This window comes from Desmodus rotundus, chromosome 1 (genome assembly GCF_022682495.2).
Source record: "Desmodus rotundus isolate HL8 chromosome 1, HLdesRot8A.1, whole genome shotgun sequence".
In the NCBI taxonomy this organism is placed as follows: Eukaryota; Metazoa; Chordata; class Mammalia; order Chiroptera; family Phyllostomidae; genus Desmodus; species Desmodus rotundus.
In genome coordinates, this window is record NC_071387.1 from 198,019,602 (window position 1) to 198,041,706 (window position 22,105).

At 44.2% G+C, this 22,105-nt stretch overlaps 1 protein-coding gene across 2 annotated transcripts in view; it reads left to right on the forward strand.

The window, feature by feature from the left end:
- The window catches only part of PDZD2 (PDZ domain containing 2), a 320,114-nt gene that overhangs the window by 120,304 nt on the left and 177,705 nt on the right, over positions 1–22,105 (forward strand). The gene's annotated exons all lie outside the window — the stretch shown is intronic.

A 22,105-nucleotide genomic window follows, 5' to 3' on the forward strand; every position in this document is an offset into this window, starting at 1 on the left:
TTTAAAGCAGCAGCATGCAGTGTGGGAGGTTGGCTCTGAAATTGGGGGAAAGTACTGCTGTTTCTCACAGGTCCCAAGTAAGGGCGCGGCAGGTCCTTGAATAACACTGTTTCCTTCAAAGTCCCTTCATTGTCACGTTGAGGGGATGCCTTAACCTAACTCTTGTTATGTTAATTAATCTATGGTAAGAATTGGTTTCATTGTACAACGTTTCGCTTACATTCCCAGAACCTATGGATGGCGTTAATGGAAGACTTACTGATTATTTATTATTTGTAGGAGAGATTTATTTGAAGAAATATTACTACATAAAGTCTTAATTTCCAGTCATATAGTGGTAGATTTGACGTAATGCATAATTTTAAAAAACTTTTAAAATCCTTCACAATTTGGTCACTAAGTCACTAGTGGATAAGCAAACCATACAGCACAACTTCATGTCAGCCAACGCCACTGCTTAATTCTGTTGCAGTAATGAAATAGGACCCCTATGTATTTATGAGTCAGTAAAGGGAAGAGATGCCAGAAAAGGCATATTTTCAAAAGTCAATAACTTTGTTAGTTAAAATAATGCTTTATGAGAGAATTATATAAGGTAACAGCTGCTTTGACTAGAATAAAAAAAAGGATTCAGAGTAAGTTTACAAAAATAGGCCAGAACTTGAAACTGATTCCCCACGATTGTCCTAGGAAAGATAATGCAGCAAAGATGCTAGAGACAGAGGGGCCCAAAATGCTAAAGAATATCATCAGTATGGTTCATCTTATAAAAATAAGACTTTTAACACTAGAAGAATGTTTACTCTGTAATAAGATGGGAAATGATCGTGAAAACGTTTTACTCTTTGGAGGTCTGACGTCCACCTTGAGGCGCAGCACCTAACAGAGGAATTGAACTTAAAGCTAACTATGTTTTTCTCCTTCCACAAAAAAGGCAAGCCTTCCATTCGCCCACCTTGTGTCTGAAAACACATGGTTTTCAGCTGCCCACTTTCTGGAGGCCACAAACCAAAGCATAATGCACACAGCCTGTCTCCCCAAGATAAAGATGACAGGGTAACAACAGTGAGAGAGTAACTACCTGCTGTCTGAAGGAGCTCCTGTTACAGGAAGGGCATTTCCAAAACGGATTTTTGGAAAGTGGAAATGTTCCCATACATACATGATTTTTTCAACAAAAAGGGCTGTTTGCAACAAAAAGTTTCACAGGCATATTTGAAACCTCAAGATGAAAATTTTCTATTTTTTAAATCTTCCGAAGAATTTTAGAAAAGTTATATGTTAACAATTATTTTAAAAATTGTAGTCCCTTTCAATGACTTTTCAACAAAAATGCAACCAAGTTGAAAATTAACACCAAGCAGTGCATGGGGCTGGAAAGTAAACACGGGGGCGGGCAAACGTAGGTTTACAGTTGCATTGTGATATTCTTTTGAGTTAATAACGTGGTTGTAATTGTCATAACTTGCCTGTCCTTTTTTCATACAATCATCTATAAACCTCATTTTGCCCGCCCCTGTATGATGGCTGATTAAATGCTGCCACTGGCCTGCTTCTTGCACTTGGATCTCCCTACCCTTGGGAGCTGTCTTTAGCTACGGCAGCCGGGGAAACCAGCATGCATTTATTTTGAACTCTAAACCATACTTACGTAGCAGTATCATATGCCAAAGTGTTAGACCAAGTTTTTAAAAACCTTGAAGTATATTTACATAGCTTTTCCTAAAAATAATACTTTATATTATTTTTTTAGTAAAGCACTTCAGGTTAAGTGTATCTATTTTAAATACTTAAATGCTTTTTTTATGTGTTTTATAATGCATATACTATATTAGTACAATGGTACATGCAAATATATATATATATAATATATATAATGGAGGTGCATGTTCGGTTTTTTCTTTTTCTTTTTTGAGAGGAATGAGAAATTAACATTTTTAGAGTAGTCACCAACAGGTATAAAGGTCAGCCTTGTCTCCCCAGTGAAATGTCTCATTTGAGATTTTGGGTGTCTAGACATTTCTCATCAACCCTGTGCCCACGACTGGCTTTCCAGAGGGCTGTGTCCTCGGGCTCTGCAGGCTGGGTCTTCTTCCTAAGTCCTTCCAGTTCCTCCTCGCTTGTTTCCTAGGTGACCCCAGGGTTCCCACTGGGGAGTGTCCTGGCCAGGCGTCCCACCGGGCAGACACACTGTCTCCCTCCTCTCAGCCCTGTTGCTAACTGCCTGCTCCCAGGGCCTCTTTTGTGAGCTCCCCTTGGCTCATTATTCTTCTGCGTATTTATTCCAGAGCAACATAGTTATGGAGCTATTAGTTCATTCCTCAGGCACCCAGTCCCAGTCCTCACACTAATCGTTATTTATTTCATTGGCAACATTAAAACAACATTGCAAATAGCATTTTAAAGGAAAGAATGACTTGCAGTTCCACTACACTAATTCTCAATTGAATTTTTCTGCATTAAGATACAACCTGTGACTATGCAAACCACCATACTAATGCAATAGATTTATTTTAATCTCATCTGTGTTCATATTCAATATGTGTGTGTGTGTATAAGACTCCTTTCTTAACAGTTCTTTTCACTGGAAAGTAATTTATGCACAGGGCAAAGCATTCGAATAAGACTCAAAGGACAGTAAGTGATAAGTCTTCTCAATTCAGACCCCATTGCCTAGTCCCTGCCACCAGCTGCACTCCAGGGCCCCACTCTGCTCCCACTGCGGGGGTATCTTTGCAAGAACCCTCTAAGCATATACAAGTTCTCTGTATTACTTCTCTTTCACACAGGTAGGGACATGCTATTCATGCTATTCCTCATCTTAACTTTTTTTTTTAACTTAAAAATCTATCTTAGATACTATTTCAAATCAGAAGAACATGTCACTTCTCTCATTCTTTTTAACAGCCTTATAATATTCCACTGAACGGTTCTAAGATGATTTATTTAATTGGTCACCAGTTGACGGGCATTTTGTGGTCATCTTTTTTGCTATGTCAGAAATTCTACCATAAATTTTACATTTATGTGAAGGATACATCCCTACAAGTGGAATCCTCAAACAAATCAGGTTTTAAATTTTTTACGCATACTGCAAAAAGTTTCACCCAGGAAGTTCCGTTACTTTGTATCCCCACTGACAGTACATAAAAGTGCTGTTTTCTCACAGTTTCACCAATGCCATAGGAATACTTTAAAAATATAGAATAAACAATATATGTAAAATTCTGTGTTATTCTTTTGCACTTAACACATTCAAATATGTCCCACCTTGTTAAATAGTCGTGATAGTCAGAGTCATCACTAGTAACGTAGGTAAGATGCTCATTCCACTGTCCCCAGTTTTTCAGTACTATGCATTAAATACTGCATTTACAGTGCTTGTGACCATAACTCCATTTTCCCTTTTGAATCGTGCCCTGAGGACAGATTTCCTGGAATGAAAGCACTGTGTCAAAGGACATTTCACCGAGTTGCTTTTCGCCAATGGTTCTACCAAAGTACACTCTCACCAAACATGTGCCGGTGCCAGGACCCTTCCAGGGCGGGATATTACCGGGTGGGGCAAGAGCAGGTTCACAGTTGTTCCTGTGGAACAGAATACAATAAGTAATACATACTAATACAAGAATAAACTGGGCTTCGCATATTCACAACTATGAACCTACTTTTGCCCCACCCTGTATAATTTAAAGTTGTATTTAATGAATAGACATGTGGCTCACCTTCATGGTTTACTTTGCGTTTGTTTTATCAGGATGTTTGACCGTGTCCCCCTAGTTCTCCTCCGCTCTTTTCTTTTACCTGTTGTCTGAATCGTCTGCTCTTGTCTTTCACCCGCTGTCTGGCGGGTCCCGATCTTTCTCTAGCACTGGAGTGTACACTTAGACGTATGGATCTCGGTCCGTTTGCCCTACGTGGTTAATCTTTTAAAGGTTGTGGTTATCACTGTAAAGAAGTTTCGGCTGTTCCCATAGGAGACTTTGTGGTTTTTTTCTTTTGTAATTTTTCGTTGCTTCCAGTCTCAGGACACTACCATCTTCTCAGGCCTGAAACTCTTCTACCAATTTTCTTGATTGTATTTTAAATTTATCTACACAATTTAAAATTTTGATTTAGCTGGGATCTCCCCTGGTGTAGTATGGTGGAAAATTTATATCTAATTTTTAATAAGTTGCTATGTAATTATCCAAAGACCACTTATTAATAACTAAATTTCCTTAATTTGTGGAGCTTGATTTATTGTGATACACACACATACACACTTGTATGCATACATTTCTATTTGTGACTGTCCTGTTTTTGTTCTATGTCTATGTTTATACTCATCAACCGTATTTTGATCATGTTATAACGTCTAGTAGTGCTAGCTCCCTCCTTCATGCCAGTGCTGAAATTTTTTCTAGTATTGCTTGAAATCCTTACCTATTAACTGTTCCAGATTATCCTGAGTCATGGCATCAAGCTTCTAAGGCCATCCCGAGGGAAGACTCTTTTTTGGCGTGGACCGTCCTTCCAGGCCCAGTTCAAATCCCCTGCCAGAAATCTCTCCTTCCTGCCTCGTGAGAACGGCCCTGACCTGCACGCACAAACCATCTGTTTCCGTGGGTGTGGTGGGCAGGGGTCCCACCTTGTGCATGTCCCCGTCGCCCCCCGACTGGGAACTTGGGGAATTTCTCCCCTGACGAGGTTTTATGTCATAGTCTGACATGGTGGTAGGCCTGGCCTGATCAGAGGAGCCCTTTAAAGGCAGAGCTGTTCCCTGAGGCTGGGAGCAGAAGGGGCATCAGGGGCTCTAGACCCAGCTCACCTGGAGGAAAGCAAATACCCACCATTGTGAGCTGGCGATGGGAAGGTGCAACCTCTAGGCTTTGAGACAGGTCAGTCTCTGGTTGACATCTAGCAGGAAAATGGGAAGCTCGGTCCTAAAGCTGCAAAGAACCGAGCTCTACCAACGACCAGTGAGCTTGGAAGAGGCCCCCACCCCCAGCCAACACCGTGATGGCAGCCTTAAGAAACGCTGAGCCGAGAGCCGCCACGTGGCGCTGCGCATCTGACCTGCAGGACTGTGGGCTCATAAAAGCTCCACGGCCTCCATGCATTTGGTCATTTGTTACCCGGCAGGGGAAACTAATACAGGTCGACACACAGTTTGGCGCTTCAGTCAGTCTCCTGTGGTTTGCTAATCCTTCCACTCGTGTAAATCTTGTCTCCCGCCAGCAGACTGTAAACTCCCTGAGAGCGAGCCCAAGTCTGTTCTTTCTGCTGCCTCAGCCACAGGGGCTGCCTCGCCCAGGGACAGCGCTGGGTCGGGGAGGGCTTGTGGGTAAAGGGCAGGTTTAGAATTAGACTGCCTTGGCTTCCGTCTCGGCTGGACCTCCCTAACCTTGGTTCCTTCATCTTTAAAATGGGCATAAAATGCATCAGATGCACAGCCATTGTTCTCAGCACTTACTTCTGAAGGTGGGACATGATAATCGCGTTATGACAATTAAATGAGATAATTTTTTTTAACTATACTGATTATGCTATTACAGTTGTCCCATTTTTTCCACCCCTTTTTCCCCTCCACCTTGCAACCCCCTCTCCCACCAGCATTCCCCCACCTTAGCTCATGTCAATGGGTCGTACATATAAATTCTTTGGCTTCTCCATTTCCCATACCTTCCCCTGTCTATTTTGTACCTACCATTTATGCTTCTTATTCCCTGTACCTTTCCCCCCATCCTCCCCCTCCCCACTGATAACCCTCCATGTGATCTCCATTTCTGTGATTCTGTTCCTGTTCTACTTGTTTGCTTAGTTTGTTTTTGTTTTTTTGTTCAGTTGTTGATAGTTGTGAGTTTGTTGTCATTTTACTGTTTTGATCATCTTCTAAATGAGATAATGTTTATAAAACTCTTAGTAGTTCCTGGTCCATGGTAAACTATAAATACTAGCTTATTGCTATTAAAAAAAAAAGATCCTTTGAAGTGCTTCTCACAGTTCTGTGTGTTCTCTATGAGCTGAATTTGTTTATGCCACGTGACCCTGTCTCCCTCCCTACACACACACACACACACACACACACACCCTCTACCTCCACTCACTGGCTATCCACCAGGGTGGATAAACTGGATCCAACTATTGGACTTGATTGGTAATCAGTTTTGTCTCCTCGGAGTTTGGAATCAGGCCCATGAGAGACCAAGCTGCTTCGCTGCTTGAGGTGAGGTGAAAGGTTGGGAATCAGGTCCACAGAGCCCGAGCCACATGCCTTAAGTGACAGAAGGATGGACATCAAGAGGAAGCCAGTCCCTTTAGAGGAGCACGGAGTGGACATGCAGGGAGGGGCAGGGGTGAGAGACAACGTCCCCAGAGACAGAGGGACTGGAGAGCAGCTTTCCGGGGCTCAGGGCCTGCGGTTTCCGGCACCAGTTCCCACGGCGCCCAGCTGGACTTGTTTCCACGAGATTTCCGCGTCCTCGCAAACAAATAAGTTCTGGCCAAAGGCTGCTGGTGGGTGACAAATCAGTCGGGTTCTAATGAGTCCTAGGACACCAAATTTGAGTTCCGACTCGCAGAATGTAAAAGAAAATAAACTTGTGTCTCTTGGGCCTTTTTCCCCTTTCAACTGTCAGCGCCGTTGAATTCCCAATGACCTCTGGAGGGCACCATTCGGTTAAGTTTAGTCCCCGCTAGTGCGAGCGCAGTTGAGAAATAGGCGTCTGAAATAAACTGCGGGCCACTATGCTGGTGGCACTAACAGAAATCGTGTCTTACTAGCAGAGTTTTCTAGCACTGGCAGATTATTCTCTAGCGTTGCAACCTGTGTCCACTATAGGCGTCGAACAAAATGAAAGCTCTCTTTTCTTTTCACTGGGACGGGAACCAGTTCGAGTTCAGTCAGCCCTTCTCTACTTTATGTACTCGGACACAACTAACTTTTTTATGGGCATGTACTCCTTTTTAATTGGAAAAACAAAGGATTAAATGTGGCAACGCTGTAGAACAGGGAACACGTTTGGTTGACATGGGCATAAATTACTTGTTTTCCTCTTCGCTCCTAGTGGTGAGGTATTTCCTGTCTCTTACCTGTTGCCACCATACCCCCTGGGTAATTATGTCAGTTTCAAGCCAGGCTGGTGGCTGCCAGGGAGCAGGGGCTGAATTAGGGGGAAGCGTTACTGCTCTTCTCTAGCTGGCTCGGGGCCAGCAAGTTGGGGAGGTAGGAGTGAGGTTTCAGACCTTTTCAGGGCCTTCTGAGAAATCTGAGAACAGCCACTGGCCCATCTACATTTATTTTTTTCTTTACAAGATATCTGAAAAACCCTATTTATTAGATGCTATCAATGACAATAAAATTATTTTTCAAACATCCATATGAGCCATGTGTATTACATATTCCCTTCTCATTTAATTCTTACAACAACTTTATGATGTAAAAGGTTAGTATTATCTCCATTTAGAGATGAGGAAATTTAGGCTGAGAAAGATTAGGTAAACACACCTGCTAAGGAACAGAGGCTGGAACTGAGCCTAGGTTCACCTGTCTCCATGACCTGTGTTGTTGGGTTTTTGTTTTCTTGGGTTTTTGTTTTTCTAGGATGCTCTGTCCATTCGTACCCATACCACAGATCGAATGTCTGTCCCCATAGAGAGCACCGGCACCCTAACTGGACAGCGTATCTATTCCTCGATAAGAGGTGTACAGTAGTAATAATCCTGGCCAGGGCACCTCAAGCTCCTTATTCATGACATTGCTGTCCCCACCCCTCTCCACTGTGGGAGGGAAGAACCAAAGATCAAGAAATCCAGTTCTAGACAGTTTCTTAACCTTTCTACATTTTTATTTGCGTAAGGGTATCTGTTGACCATCTACTGTGTTTTAGCCCTGGTTCTACGTAGGAGGCAAGTACTGGTGTACAAGACACACAGCATCCCTGATTTGATAGGACTGCATCAGTGCCTTGGAAAACTGCCTCACCCTTGGGGTAATGTGATATGATTAATAATGATATGAAGTAATTTTAAAATAAATTTTCTTGGCTTTTTAAAATATTTTATTTATTTATTTTTAGAGAGAGGGGAAGGGAGGGAGAAAGAGAGGGAAAGAAACATAGACATGATAGAGAAACATTGATTGGTTGCCTCTTGTACAAGCCCTGACCAGGGACCAAACTGCAACCCAGGCATGTGCCCTGACTGGGAATCAAACCGGTGACCCTTCACTTTGTGGAATGATGCCCAGCCAAGTGAGCCACTCTAGCCAGGGCAAACTTTCCTGTCTTATAATAGCTTTATTGAGATACAATTCACACATTATAAAATCCACCCTTTTAAAGTGTACAATTGAGAGTTAAATAAATATCACTAATATCTACTTTTAGAACATTGTCATCCTTCCCAAAAGAAGCCCCATACCCATCACCAGTGATTCCCTGTTTGCCCCGTCTCCTAGCCCCTGGCAACCACCAAGCTGCTTTCTGCCTATGGAGATTTGCCTATTCTGGACATTCCAGTGTGTACTTTTTGGTGACTGGCTTCTTTTACTTAGCACAATTCAGTGTTCAGCTAGTTTCAGAAATTGCTAAATAGTATTCCATAGTATGGATACATCACATTGTGTAACCATCCATCAGTTGATGGACATTTGGGTTACTTCCACTTTTTGACTTTTACAAGTAATGCTGTGGACACTGGTGTACAAGTTTCTGTGTAGACAGATGTTTTCAGTTCTCCTGGCTGTATGCCTACGCATAGAACTGATGGGCATATGGTAACTCTGTGTGACTTTCCGAGGAACTGCCAAACTGTGCTCCAAAAGGGTTGTATTGTTTTACTCCCCCACACCAGTGTATGAGGGTTCTAATTACTCCACATTCTCACCAACAGTTACTATCTTTATTTATTGTTACAGCCATCCCAGTGGGTGTGAAGTGGTGTTTCATTGTGGTTTTGATTTGCATCCCTGATGACTAATGATGTTGAACACCTTTTCATGTGCTTTCGGCCATTCGGGTATCTTTGCAACAATGTCTGTTTAGATTCATTGCATCAATACAGTGCCCGTATTTGTTGATGTTGAGTGGTAGAGTTCTTTATATATTCCACATGCAAGTCCCTTATCGACTATATGATTTGCAGATATTTTCTCAGGTACCTAGAGATACTAAACAATTGTCACTGATTGTTTTCAACAAATGACCTAGGGATTGGGCTGTTCTTGCAGAGTCAGCTCTGAATCAAATCAAATTAAGATAAGTCCTGAAAATGGAGCTTTGCAGACAGCTGCCAGGCAGGACAAATACTGAGCGTTCTCTGGAAATGGGGCTCTGGAGAACCTCCCAACTTGTTCTGACCCAGTGGCAGCAGAGCTGCTCATTTCCACGGCTGCCCTAGTTGTGAGGCTGTTGGTTTTCAAAGCTGTGTGGAACTGTGGAGAAAGGGATGGGAATGGTGTAAGTTAAAATGCCACAAAGCTCACTAGGCTTACTGAGATCCAGCCATTTTTCTTGAAACAGTGCTTTTTAGATGACTTCAAGCCTTTAGTTAATTTCCAGAGTTCTGAAAAAGTTGCTCTTGATATTTTTTCCAGTGTTCTTGTTGCTTGTATGAAGAAATGGATTTTTGAAGGCCCTCATTCTATCATTCTAGAGGTGCTTCTTCTAACAAACTTTTTAAAAAGTATAACGTACATATAGAAAAATGAACAAATCATGGGTTCAGTTAGTGAATTTTTATGTTACCCATCAACCAAACGAAGCAACAGAATTTTACTAATACCAAAGGCCCCCACACTCTTTACCAGTTGCGAACGTCCTCCAGATCAAAGGAAAGCGGTGTTACTCATTTCACGGTAACTGGCCTGTCTGTCCCGTACTATCGTGGTTTTACCATCGTGGTTTTACCATCATGGTTTTTTCCCAACTGTCTGTTTGCCTACAGTTATTCAAATATCACCCCAAACCACTCCCTTAACATTTAATCTAACACCATCTTTATTTTACTTGTGAAATGTATTGCTTTCGATTTTTAACTTTTTAAAGTAATTAAGCTACCTGGGGCACCCACTTATTTCTTTCCAGCTCCCCCTGCCTCCCCAAAATTCTCCTATCATCCCAACCATCCTCCCATTACTAAACCAGGCCCTGGAGGGTTGGCTATAACTCTCCCCCACCCCTTTTTCCAGGACTTGCACCCTCAACTTGACCACCAATGTGAACATAGAAAGCTGAAGTCCCTTCAGGATAAAATGTGGTGGGTTTTCATGGGGCTTCTGCACGACATCCAAACATTCTGATCTGCACAGGTAGAAGGATAGTTTCTCAGAGGCCTTTAAGAGAAGCATCATCTTTTCATGCAGATTTCTTTGCTTCCCCTGACCAAGGCTTCTCCAGACAATTCGGAGCCATTGTGGCTCGGCTCAGACTCATGTTTACACCCTGAAGTTGCTCCTCTTGAGGTTCCCCCAGTGGGAAAGCAAGGGAGGTGTTGACCTCCCTGGGGACAATTAATGAGGGGTGGAGACCCAGCTCCCTCCCAGTGTTTCCCACCGTCCTGGGTCACTAGCCAGTAGAAAAGGAGGCGTCCTGATGGAGGGTGAAACAAGATGTGTTGGCCACAGTGACAAGGGCATTGAAGAGTGATTGCTTGGGAAGAGAAAAGAGGTCAAAGTGGCTGAACTTAATGGTACAAAGAATAACCAAGGGGTGAGAAAGCCTGTAAACTGAGCGAAAAGGTTGGGCAAAGATAAAGGAGTTGAGATAACTCATAAAAAATGATGAAAAACCAATTCTGTCTTTATAAGGAAATGTTCTTCATAGTAGAAGACAAGAGTGCTTTAAAAGAGAACAGAGGTCGAATTTCCAGAATCTAGACCAATATATGTACATACTTATTGCTTCACATCTCCTCTTTCTACTATGAGTGGTGAGTAAAATAAAAAGTGCAAAAAGTATGGCGGTTCCTTAAAAAATTAAGCGAAAATTAAATTTAAAAATCAGAATTACCATAGGACCCAGCAACTGCACTTCTAATGTGCATGTCCAAAGAATCCAAAGCAGAAACTCAAACATGTATTTGCACACCGATGTTTGCAGCAGCGTTATTTTTAACAGCCAAAAGGTACAAACAACCCAAATCTCCACTGATGGATGAATGAATAAACAGTGTGGCATGTACATGCAATGCAATAATAATCAGCTTTAAAAAGTGTGTTGGTTTGCTAGGACTTCCCAGCACCTCAGCCTGGATGGCTTAAAGAAAGAAGCTTATATTCTCACAGTTCTAGAGGCACAAATTTGTTGTCAAGAGGAGGAAACACCTGAAAAAGTCTTCTTCTACCCCTTAACACCTTTCCTAGGGGTGTCCAGGTCTGGAGAAGAATATACTCAGTTGGAGCAGCAGACCACCCCCCACCCCTGTTTCTAGCTAACCAACAATTCCCAGGTTTTAAGTTATGGAATAGGACATGCTTATGTTCTCCATTTTAAAGGAATAGGCCTTCTTTGTCAAAGAGAACAATAGAGAGCTTCTGCTTAGAAAGGGTTTCCAGAGTTTAACGTGGCCGATTTTATGATGATTAAGATATCAGCTTAAAGATGAAATGGTAGAAAGTTTCTTGAATTTTTGGCCACCCTCCGAAAAATTTTTTGAGCTCTTCAACAGAAATGGAAGGCAGAGAAATGGCTCTGAGCTGTGGCTTAATGACAACACCTCTGTGCACTTCTTTCTGGTCCCCGGAATGTTTGTGGTACCCATCCCTGGAGATTTGTTTCCATTTTGCTATTTCAAATGTGAAAGGTGGTGGGTGGCCTCAGCTTGTAGCAAAACAAACAAACAAACAAACAAAAAACTAAAAAAAAACAAAAAACGTTTTGTGATTGGGAAATACATCTTTAAGAGACTTTTCTTCATTCTGTTATTAGTTGTTGTAATTAAGGAGTCAAAAGGAAAGAAATCAGAACTCTTCAGGAATATTGCTTTTCAGAAATGTCGGCTGGTTATTTCATAGCTTTAATAGCCCAGGCAGGTGGACCCGACTCTCTTTGAGACAAAGAAAGACACTGTGTTATGGGTCAGAGCAAGACAGTTCCGATTCTCCCTATGCTTGACTCCTCCCAACGTACACAATCCAGGACAGTGCAGGAGGGTGGTGGTCACCGATGTGTGGGCATCAACTTGACTGTTACAGTGTGAGACCATCATGAGTTATCCCTCAAATATCTTCTACACCGGGAATTGAACCCACAGTCCTATGGAGCATGGGGCAATGCTCCATCCAACTGAGCCATCCAGCCAGGGCTTCTGCACCTTTCTTTTCTGTGATGAGCTTCCCTCTACCGAATGTCTCTAGTTTATCTTTTAGCCTCACAGAACCTGCCTTGCCAACTGAGAATGTTGGAGTTCATCTAGCGAAAGTTACAAAAAGGAGCTCCCCTTACTCTCCAGTGATTTCTAAAGCTGGTGTTTAACATTTTTATCAATGACTCAGGGGAAAAAACAGAGCTTCATGGTCTTGGGTTGGGTTGGCATCTCTAACTAGAACAGCACGTAACATGTAATGAAAGCTCAATAAATGTCTGCTGAATAAAAGAAATATTCCTCCTTCAAATGAGAGTCTCGGGTTTCCGAGTTTTCTGTGACTGGCCCTGCACCAGCCCCATTATATCTGGCAGAAGAGTCAGCCATTGAGAATGGAGGCTTCCACTCCAGCAGGTCCAGATATGGAGTTTCCATAATTGTCCACCTAAAAATAAATACAAGTATTATATGTTATGTGCTTTTTCATCTGCTGTGTTTGCAAAAAGACAGTCTGTGTTGGTATTCCCAATTTACCCATCTGATTTATGTTTTGAAATAGATTGAAATCGATCCTTACAAAAAAAAATAGCATGCCGCTGGTATTTGTGTAAGCATTTCAGTCTTTTCTATATAAACAAGTAGTAAGTTTATTGTTTTTGCAAAAACAAACATGGTTTTTGCAAACTTTCACAACTCAATCTAAATCCTTTCTCTTAAAACTCCTCCCATGATGGTGGTACTCTATGACGAAGGTGGAGGTGTAGACAAAGGCTTTTAGATCACCTCCAGAAATTATGTTTGAAAAAGGGTCTCATCTAGCCAGGATTATTAAAATAAAGCATGTCTATTAATTCACTTTTGAAAGCAGAGGAAAGGTATATGTAACTTAATTCCCATTAAGAATATATTGTAATAATAATCTGCATTGTAATCTATATCGCAACAAGAATCTATATTGCAGCTGCAAACAGAACTCACCTGTGGGACCCCGCCCTCAACACCCAGACTCACTGTCTCTGGTGTGCACTCCTGCTGGGGAACTATTCACAGACACTCATCTTGCAGATGAGAAGGTCCAGGCCCCCTTAGAGGGTGAAGGGACTCCCTCCAGGTCCCCCAGAAGAGCCTCTTGACTCTGGGGCTGGGGCCTTCTTCCCAGGGAACAGCAAACTCCTGCCTGCCAGCTGAGAATGGATTTTCCTTTCGTAAAGGTTGTAAAGAGAATAAGACAGAGACCATATGTGGCCTGCAAACCCTGAAACACTTATGCTCTGGTCCCTTAATGGAAAAGGTTTGAGGATCCCTGCCCTAAACCGTGTAGGAGAGAAAATGTTCACGGCCTTGCTCTGGGCCCGGTGTCCTGAGGGGAGATGATGGTGGGTTTGTTTGGGGTTGGCTGAACTAAGCTTGAGCTGCATTTCCCACGCCTTCACTGCACAGTGCTGGGTGGGTGTGGGCCGTGGGAGGCCCTGTCCACAGCTTGGAGTGTGTGAGTGAAGCAGCAGCTGAATTTGCATGTGCGTGTGTGCATGCATCTTCAGAAGGTTCTTGTAGGGCACTGGGCATCATTGTCGGATAGTGCGCCTTGTGCAGTGGCGTCCCAGGTCCTCCCGGGTGTCGTGACATGGCTGCCCTGATGCCCAGGCCAGCATGTTGAGTTCCACGTTGAAGGACGCCAGCAAAACCATCCCAGCTGGACGCCTAGGCGAGAGATGGTCCCTGTCCCCTCAGCTCATTCTTGCACATTTCCTCGGGCCTTGGCTGTCCCTCACTTGTGTGTTTCCTTCCTGGTCGCCTGCCCTCCTGACATTCGGGCCCCACCAGTGAAGCGACAGCCTTTTACGTTCACCAGCTCACGCTTTAACCAGCTCCCAGTTGTGTGAGGTCAAATGCATCATCACGTATTAGTCCTGTGGGTCTGCTTCCCTGATCAGCCCCTGACTGAAACTGTGGCTCCAAATAAAATGAAGTAGGACTAAGGTTGTAGGAAGAAGAGCTAAAAGAGAAAATGAGAGAGTGAGAGAGAATGCATGGTGTCTGTTAATTCTGGAAACATAGGTAAAATATACAAAGTTCTGTCAAGGTCTTCAATCTGTACAAAATAAAATAATGTTAAAAATAATACTCTATGTTTCCAGACATCATGGATGCCAGGTGTATTTTAAGCTGGAAACCTGTGAAGTCAGGAATACTACCCAGAGGTTGGTGTGCGCCTCTCTCTCCAAAGTCTCAAGTCTGGAATCACAGTCTGGAAGACTTTGATGGTCAGTCCTGCTTTTTACTTTGATAGAGAAAATAACCAAAATTCAAACAGGTAGACAGCCATGCAAATGTGCAGGCGAGCTTCCTAAAACTTATCTGGAGGCATTAATGTTAAAGTAAATTAAATAGTACAAAGGCAAACAAGTCGTCCCTGTTCTCTTTCGCGTCCGTGGATTTTCATTGACTTAGTAGTCCCGTGTCAATGTAAATGGAGCTGTAAGACCTCCCCGCCACCTTCAAGTTGCAGCCGGGGCATCTAGCCCAGCCCAGCCAGGTAATTCCAGGTGGGGGCATTCACAGGTGGTCAGGTCTGTGACCACAACCTGGACTCCTTGCTTAGTTGAACTCCAAGCCATTTGCTCCCAAGTGACCCTCCCAAGAGAACCTCTTAACCTTCTCTTCCAAGCAATCTCTAGTGGTAAGTGGGGATGGGGCACATCTCTGCCTTCCACAGCCTCCCTGGGGGCTTCTCAGCACACCTCCCTCCTGCCCTCCAGGCCGTCTGACCTGGGGGACCCCCAGGAGCTCTCACCAGGAAGAGCCTGGGCCCAAGCTCTAGAGGACAGGCAGCTCTCTCCTGCTCCTCCTACATTGTGACCAACATCAGAAAAACAGGGAAAGGGCATCATTTTTTGAGTTCCTTCTATTTGTTTTCAATTCCTTCATCCCCCGACCAAGGTCATCTTTGAAGACTAGCTCTGTTTACAGCGGGTACCGAATCTTAATTTATCATTGCTCTTCTCCTTGAAGAAGACTTCAGAGTTCAGAGCAAACAGTAAGACAAATGTTTGCTTTAGTAATCTTTCATCATTTTTGTCTTTAGTGACGGCCATGGAAGAGAAGGGTGTTTGCTTGTAAGTAAAGAGTCGTGCAAAGGGAAAGTGCAGTGAAACGAAACATTTTAAGAACTCATCGGTGGTGTTATAGAGAGATCATTGGAAAAATCTTGGGGTTAATGTTGACGCTCAAATTATGAGCAGATTTAAAATTAGAACTTGAGTCTCCTGCCCCCAAAATAAGGCTAATGGAACCTGAGCTTTTAGGTGGCAGGAAAGAATGTAATTTTTATTTTTAGGATGCTCACTTCATTCTGAAGGTTTCTTTGATGGAAATAAAAACTTGAAAGTTTAATTACAGTGGACCTTGAAAATGCCATGGCTATTTGCTCCTCCCCACCCCTGATGCATCCAAGGAGTGGTCATTCTCATTATATTTTTGAAGCCTCGTTTTGGTTTATTTTTGTAAAGCCTGTATTTGTTATCACGATGAAAGATATTTTAGATGGTAAAAGCAGTGCATAAGCAAGTGAGGCATAAAGAAGAAAGGGCAGATCACCTTAATCCCCCTGTGATCGCTGCTCGTCTTTGGTGTCTTTTCTTCTGTACTCACGGGCACACTCACACACACACACGCCCCTGCAAGAATGGTTTGGCTGGGCTACCTGTCTGAGAGTGTGAACCTAACAAGTCCTGAGCCTACCACTTATGAAATGTGTAGCATCAGGCAATTTCCTGATCCCACTCAGCCAAGGTTTCCTGACTGTAAAGTGGAGAAAAGAAGAACAATCCCTAACTCATAACGCGACAGGAGATTACATGCACGTCAAGGCTTATCACCGTGCCTGGCACGCCACAAGCAGTCAACAGGTGTGAGCCATTATTAGTCCGTCACTCTCTCTGGTCACTTCAAAAAAAAAAACATATTAACTCGACAAGCCTTTTGGTAGCTTTGAAAAACTACCAGTTCTCATCCATTTCATCCCTGTCTTAGTGGGGATTTGCATATATTTGAGCTCTTCTTCACGAGTTAGTTTCCTGAACCTGCAATTAGAGTCACTGTTAATAATAACATTCGTGCATATTGCAGTCTTGTGCCAACACGCTACACGCGCCACCTCATTTATAGCTCGCGACACCTCTGCGAGGTAACTGTCACTCTCCCAGTCACAGACAAGAGCATGCAGGTGGGCAAAGAAGACCCGAGATCCAAACCCAGGCCTCCTTCTTCGCACTGGGCTGCTCACGCTGACACAGCCCAATCCCAAATCCCAGCGCATACTTCTGGACCTTGCTTCAGACCGGGATGAGTCTGAAAGCAGCTTCCTGGCCAGGGTCCCATCGGTTCCACTACAGCAACAACTGTCTGCTAGGCAAGGAAGGCACTCTGGACCAGAAGTCAGGAAACCTGGGTCCTTAGAACTTCCTATTTCCTTCTCATCAGATGTTTTCCTCTATGGAGTGAGTATAATAATTATATATCTTCCCTTCCTTGTGGGGAGTGAAGTGATAGTTCATTGAAAGTGATGGTGATACAATATGATGGAAGTTTTAAATAGCAATGACATTACTTGCCTCTCTCTAACACCATGGCTGTTCTCAGTGATGTTCTATGGGACTGAGGCCATTCAAAGTGCTTCTCCCCCTTGATGCATTAACAACTCTTTCTTGATCTCATTGATGCCCTTCCTTTTCCCCTAACCAGCCCACCCAGGGAGCATCCGTGCCTTGTCAGACCTTGTTGGCTACCCTGGTCCCCTCTCTGAGCTTTACCCACCATCTCTCACTTGCAACCCCAGTTACTCTCCGTGCAAACTGAGAGTAATCGCAGGGCTAGTTTCCCTTCACAGCCTCCCCCGAACCGGGCATGCGTTTATAAGTGGGTTACTTTCTCCACTTCTCGGGGTGGTGGTGGTGTGCCCTCTCTGTGGCACTGTTTGTAAAGAGCATGGTTGAGGTGGCCCAGGCTGCAGAGAAAAATTCAGTCTTTCCCTTTGTGAGAAAATTGTTTGGAGCTTTATCTGGTCCTTTGCTTTGGGACCTTCCCCTACTGATGGGGAGCAGCGGTGGACCAGATCCAAACTGGGGTTGGGGTCCCGGTGTTGCTTTTCTGGAAGGATTTCTTAGACTTGGAGAGCCTGGGCAATCATGGGGAGAAATCTGATCTTTGAGGTCAATTTGGAAGAATTGGGAACTGACTCACTCGCCATTCGATGTTTCCTTAATGTGTTCACTGAGTGGTAAAGAGGAGATGTTTTGATATGTCATCGTAAGACAGAGCAAGCCAAGGTGAAGCATTCGGTTGAATGGTAATTGCTTGGGAAGAGAGAAGGGATCAAAGTGGTTGAACTTAATGATGCAAAGACTGATCACAGGAAGAGAATTATCAACTGAGCGAGAAAGGTTGGGCAGAGGTGAGGGACCCCCAGGGAGCTAGAGAGATGATTAAAGACCCGTCCTTGAAGAAGACATCCATCAGAGTGAGGGACAGAGTGCCAAGGGTGTTCTTAAGGGTTCCACCTTTTAACAGTGTCTCTATGTTTTGGTTTCTGTATAATTATTTACCTGAATATAGATGTGATTTTTATGAAAACTGACTAGCAAGTACAAACTAGGGTTGTCAGATTTAGAAAAAAAAAGTTGTCATGCATTATTTGAGATATACTTATGCTAAACAAATATTCTTTTTCCACCTAAAACTCTGATTTAACCGGGTGTCCTATATTTTATCTGGCGACGTTGGTGCAAGCCTATGGAGGGAAGGGCGCCAGCCCCTGGGAGATGAAGTCCCCTGGGGAAAGGAAGAGTTCCTGTGGTCCCTGCTTCAGCCCCACTCAGAGTCCGTGAATGCTCTTCCAGGGAACGCAGTGCTCACTCTCACAAAGCCAGCTGGCAGGGCCAAGTTGTGGGCCAGGCCCAGAGGCAGGAAGGGGCTGCAGTGGCCAAGTCCCAGTTCTCAGGGGTAGATCAGCGCGAAGACCTCGTGGGCTGGGAGAGGTTCCTTTAGTCCAGAGAACAGGGCAGGGGGAGGATGGAACAGGAGCGTCAGGACAAGGTGCAGGCCAGAGAGCCAGAGACGGGGATCTATTACACTACCGCACTAGGTTCTTGAAGAGAGAACACCAGTCACTGAGTGGCAGTTGGCAGGAACACACGTGAATGGGATTAAGGCTGCCGATTACCATGGTGGTAGGTCACCCTGAAAGCAAGTCCCGACGCCTGCCGTACAGAGAGTGGGTCTCAGCGTGCAGGCACAGCAACTGTCCTGCAGCCTGCTTCTGTCAATTCGGTGACATCCCAGCCACTTTTTCCTTGTTCTCAGCCTGCTGTAGGAACCCTCCCAGCACTCTGAAGGGCACACAACAGTATTCTGTGGGAAGAATCACCTGACTTTATGGTCAGGCCCAGGGGCAGGATCCTCCAGTAACTGGGGGGACCCGGGCCCTATGGATTTTGCAGCTGAAGCATCACTCAGAGGTGTTAGGGAGCTGGCCTCTCTGGATTCTTACAGCTCAGCTGGCAGGGACAGAGGTGCGCACTGTCTCACCAGCCTAAATGTCTCTATTCCACAGATGAACAAATATTCCTCACCCGCACTCTGCTAACTGCGGGACCCGTGGTGCGGGTCAAGACAGTGGCACTTCCGGTGTCCGCGGCAGCTGCCTCTGTCCCTGCAGAGGGCGGACTCTCAGGACCCCCCAACATCAGGGCACGGCCCCTCCTGTGTGAATTACGGTTGGCATCACTTGATAGCCAATATCAAAATACTTTAAAATAAATTTCAGATAATTTGAAGATTAGGATAGGGACTTTCCGTGCAAGAAGACAGACATCACAAAGCTTATGTGTGAATTAACAGTTTCTTAACTGGTGTGAGTTAATCCCATGTAAGGAGACCTCAGGGAACCTCAATGTCAGAAATTCTCTCACATTAAGGTCCATAGGAGTGGCTTGTTTCTTCATTGGTACAATGAAAATAATAATAGTGTCTGCCACCTGGCTTTGGGGGAGGGGAAGATTAAAAGAGAATGCATACAAGAGCTTGGCCCGATACCTGGTACATAGTAAATATCCAGTAAACATTAGCTGTGATTGCTTTTCCTGTTATTGTTTTTTTAATACCAAGGTAGTAATAGTTGTTTTCCCAGTGCCTAAACTAATATCCCGTTCGTAGTTGGCCCTCAGGAGGTATAATTGTGGGAATGAATGCATTTGGAAGTCCCCTGATTTATACTCATTCATTCGACAAATATTCACGGGGCACCCACATGTGCCAGGCACAATGCTAGGCCCCGGGAATAAAATAGTAAACAAGGCCACATAACCTTCCCCCCACAGAGTTTACAGTCTAGAAGCGTAAGCAGACAAGGGAATGAACAGGGGGATGCTTTGGTAGCACCACGGAGGGCCCCAGATATATTCCAGGGCAGGCTCAGGGTGAGAACCCTGGAGAAGGTGATGTCTAAGCTGAGTCCAGCGAGAGGGGTGGGGATTAGCCAGGTGAAGGTGGTTAGAGTGAAGGGGATAATCCCAGGTTGGATGTACTCACGCGCCCAAAGCAGGAAAGAGTCTATCTGACTCTCCCAGTTCTGTGCAGGTAATTTAGTTCAGGATATCTCCCAGAGGAGCTTAAAGATGACTGGAAACTACAGTTTAGTTTTAAAGTTTCTCATATACAACTACACAAAAATCTCTCAAGTATTCTGACTGCAAAAGATGGAAAGGGAAGCAGGTGTTGCCACCAAGTCTGGAGAATGGGAGATGGAAGGAATTCTCTCTCTCCCCCCCTCCCTCCCCCTCTTCCTCCTCATTTGTGTTAAAGTCATTAATGCTATCTCCAAGAATGTGGGCTTTTATTCCTGGCTTTCCGATTCTTACCACTGATCTTACTAAACCTGTCAAAACCTCAAGTATTAACTGCATGTTCTTTCTGGTTCCACTGTGTTTCTTAATTTGCATTCTTCATGACAGTTCATTTGACTGGGCTCCAAGGTGTGTGGGGTTGTTGCAGAGATGAACGGTGGACGTGGGATGAGAGACTGAACAAATTCTTCCATGGCCTTCTGGTTCTTCCACTGTATCATTCTTTGGAGTGGGCATTAGATTCAGATAAAGGAACATTTGCAGAGAAATAAATAGCATATCATTTGGGAGGAGTGACCAATGAGGAGAAGCTGGCCTTTCAGTTCTCCTAGGACCAACTTTGACGTCACTTTCCTTGGGCTTGGGCCCCCAGTAGTAGACTGGTTCTTTGTCAGAATTCCTTTCACTGCACATGGATGTTGGAAAGTTCCGGTTCCAGGTTAATCAACTCCCGCCCAAACCCCTGCCATGAGGAGACCACAGCCTTAGGTCAGCTGTTGACTAGCAAAATATCTTAGGATTCATACATTCATGTGCCCATTTATGCATAGGTTCACTCAACAAAGATTTACTAGGTACCTACCATAAGCACAGTACTGTAAAAAAATAAAGGGAGGAAAACAGGAACTTTTATTTTTCATAAAAAATAACAGCAGGTTTCTCAGCCCCGGTGCTATTGCTATTGATGTTTTGGGTGGGATAATCCTTTGCTGGGGGGCCTGTCCTGTGCTTTCTAGGATGTTTAGCCTCACAGCAGGCCCTCTACCTGCTAATAGATGCTGGTAGCCCTCCTCCCCACAGCTGTGACTACCAAAAATATACGCAGACATTGTCAAATGTCCCTTGGGGGTCATAATAGCTGGTGGTTGAGGATCACTGGCCTACAGTGTCAGGCATCATCCTAGACACTTCATTTACATTTTCTCATTCAATTTTCCCTCCCCAATTAGTCCTTAAGGAATATGGTTTGGATATGAGAACAGGAAATGTTAAATGACTTACCCAGAGTCCCACGGGTAATAATGATGGGGTTTAGACTTTAAATCTAGGTCTTTCTTATTCCACTACATCCCCAGACTGCCATTCAACACTCAGTCCTAACCCCCAAGGAACTTAAGATCTGGTTGGAGAGATGTGATGTGTTACAGTTGTGTGCACTGGAGAAGAGGTGAATGAGCACTCAAGAGAGAGAGGTGACAGTGGGCTGGGGAGCTCAGCAACACGGCCTGCAGGGACCAGAATGTTCTTTGAATATCTGTGCGTAATCCTTGGGCTGGGGCAGAACTTTTATATTAAGGAGTGGCAGGAGGTAAGATTTGTACTGGTACCATCAGAGAGCAGTTAAGATCAAGTGTTCCGGATGGAATCTGTTTAAGTTCCAGCTTCTCTATTTACTAGTTATGTGACCGTGAGCTAACTAGGTAATCTTTCAGCCCAGTTTTGTTGCCTGTAAAATGGATTGATAGTAAACATTCTTAAGATTGTAATCAGGACATGAATTAATCCATAAAGGGCTTAGAACAAGACTCGGCATCCAGTGAGTGCTCAACAGATGCTTGCTACTTAGCACTTGATTCTGTCAGACTTCGAATACAGGTGAGAATCTGTAGTGTAAATAATGGAAGCTTTCGAATCCAGGCCTGCAAAGATGGACCACAGGTACTGCAGTCCCCCTTCCTGTGTCCACGGCAAGATCACAAGCTGGTATTTTTGGATCAAACACCAGGCTCTGGTTCCACCAGCTGTTTCCAGACTACGAGCATCAAATGGTCCAGCCCCGGGCTGGGAGCTTTGGGTTTGAAGCACCAAAGAGCCTCTTTCCAACAGAGATTCAGAGGGGGAAACAGGCAGCCTGGGCATCTGTTCAGACACTCATTCACTCATTCATTCATTCGATCATCGTTTACCAAATACCTTTT